We start from the raw sequence: 2500 nt of genomic DNA, 5'->3' as shown, positions 1-2500 counted from the left end.
CGATCGATGTGTCTCCCCGGCCCCGCCCCGCGCAGGCACCCCCCCGCCCCTCCCTCCCCCGCCCCTCCCGGAGCGGTCCGTGAAAAAAAACGCACGCACACCCCGCCCGCACCCCCCCCTTTTTTTTTTTTTTTTTAATTCTCCTGTCTTCAGTTAGCTTTTCCGGCGTGGGGTGGGGTGTTTCTTTTTTTTGGGGGGTGCTTTTAAGTGGTGGTGGTGATTTTTTTTTTTTTTAACGTAGGTACAGGTTTTCTCCGATTTTTTTTTTTTTTTCCCCCCCGTGGTTTTTTTTTCCCGTTTGTTTTAAATTTGCGCTTTCGCTCTGTTTGACCGACTTCCACACACACACACACCCACCCACCCACCCACCCCCCCCCCCGCCGGTGGGCCACGGACCGAGCACAGTTGGCGGCCTTCCCCGGCCCCAACAACCGCCTGACTGCCCTCCCCACCCCGCCGCGGCGAGCCCGGCCACCCCCGCCCCCTCGTCCTCCGCCGCCCCGCCCGGACCCGGCCTTTCGCCAGCGAGTTTGCCTCCCCGCGGGAAGCCGGGGCGTCCCTGCCGGCTCCGTGCCCGGTCGGCACACGGGCGTCACGGCGGCCTGCGGTTTCCAAGCCCCGCTGTCGCAGCCCTACCCCTTCACCTGCCCGTGCTCCCGCCTCCCGCGTTGCTCGCTCGCTCGCTCCCTCGCCCCGCTCCCCGCCCCGGCCGCGGGCTGAAAAAGATACCGACCCGAAGCGCTGCGCGCCGCGGGTCAGGTCGCGCCCTCGCCCTCCCCGCCCGCCCCCGCCGCCGCCTTTCGCCAGCGGGTTTGCCTCCGCCCGGGGAGCTGGGGCTTCTCTTCTCCGAGAAGAGGCACCGCGTCCCCGTCCCCCGCCCCCCCCCCGCCCTCCCCGGCCTGCCTGCCTGCCTGCCCGCCTACCCGCGCGCGGGGCTCCTCGGCCGTCGGCAGGACGCCCTCGGCCGCTCGTGCTGCGCCAGGCCCCCTGCTCCCGCCGCCGCGACTGACTGGCTGGCCGGCCGGCTGGCTGACGGACTGACCGTTGGGCGCGCCGCCAGCCGCCGCCCACGCCCAGCGGGGGGCAGGGGGCCGGTTGCCAGGCAGCGGGGCGAGCGCGCATGCGCGGTCCGCGCGGTTGCCGACCCCCTGCGCCGCTTCCCGCGGCCCAGACGGAGCAGAAACGGCCCGGCTGGGGTGGGGCGGGGCGGGGGGAGGCCGAGGGTGGGCGCCAGGGCGAGGGCGGGAGACACCGCGCTCCTCCGGGTCTGTCTAGGGGGCAGGGGCGGCTGTGTGTGTGTGTGTGTGTGTGTGTGTGTGTGTGTGTGTGTGTGTGTGTGTGTGTCTGTGTCTGTGTCTGTGTCTGTGTCTGTGTCTGTGTCTGTGTCTGTGTGTGTCTGTGTGTCTGTGTGTCTGTGCGGTTGAGCACGCCTCCGTCCGGCGCGGGGGGGGGAGGGGGGGGGCAGTGGGGGGCAGATAAGCGCCTCGGTATCTTTTACGAAAAAACTTAAAAGCTAAAAGAAATTGAAACGATGGCGGCGGCGGCGGCCTTGGCGGGGGGGGGGACACGACGACACCACGCCGACCCCACCGCCTCCCGCCGGAAAAAAGCCACCAAGCCAAACCCCAAAACGAGCCGAAAGAAAAACCCCACCAACCCCACACCCCACACGCGCAACCCCCAAAGCTCCAGACGCAGACTCGTAGAGCGTCTGCACGGATCGGGAGGGTTCAAAAGCTAGAATCGTAGAATCGCGGGCACCGTCCCGCACCCACGAGAGGGTCGTCACGTCCAGCTCCTGCCCCTGCGTGGGACAAAGCGCCCCGCCGTTCCCGGCCTCCGTCATCCGGTCGCTTCCTGAAGAAGGGGACGGGCGCGGGGCCGTGACCGCCTCGCTGCCGGGGCCCGTGGCGCAGCTCTGCCGCCCTCCGGGCGAACCACCTTTTCCCACCCACCGTCCGACCTCAACCTCCCCCGGCTCCGGCTTCCTGCCGTTCCCTCGGCTTCTGTCGCTGCTCCTCAGCAGACAGCAGAGAGAAAGAACGCGTCAGCGCCGAACCCTGCGGTCGGGAGAAGAGGGACGGGGCGACCACCGTATCGCATGCCCTTCAACCTCGATAACGTGCCCGGGGGGGACCGCGTACGAAGCGGCTGGGACGCTCAGCCCTCCCGCCCTGGCGCCGCGCAGCCCGCCCCCCCCTCCCCCCCCCAACCGCGGTCCCCCCCCCCCCCCCTCCGGTGAGGAGGCCGAGTCTACCCTCTCGCGAGCGCGGCCGGACAGCGGGGCCGTCCGAGCCCCGCCACTCCAGTCCAGCCCAGTCCGCTCCGCTCCGGACCGGAACAGCCCGGTCCGGTCCGGTCCGGAATAGTCCAGTCCGGTCCGGCCCAATCCGGTCCGGCCCGGTCCGGAAGTGTCCGGTCCGGTCCGGTCGGGTCCCTTCCGGTCCGGTCACGTTTCCGGGTCCCGAGCGCCTTGGTAGACGGCCCCATCCGCGCCGCG

The sequence above is a fragment of the Caloenas nicobarica genome, chromosome 25 (assembly GCF_036013445.1).
Source record: "Caloenas nicobarica isolate bCalNic1 chromosome 25, bCalNic1.hap1, whole genome shotgun sequence".
In the NCBI taxonomy this organism is placed as follows: domain Eukaryota; kingdom Metazoa; phylum Chordata; class Aves; order Columbiformes; family Columbidae; genus Caloenas; species Caloenas nicobarica.
The sequence above is the reverse complement of the archived record's forward strand: the minus strand, read 5'-3'. Positions refer to the sequence as shown.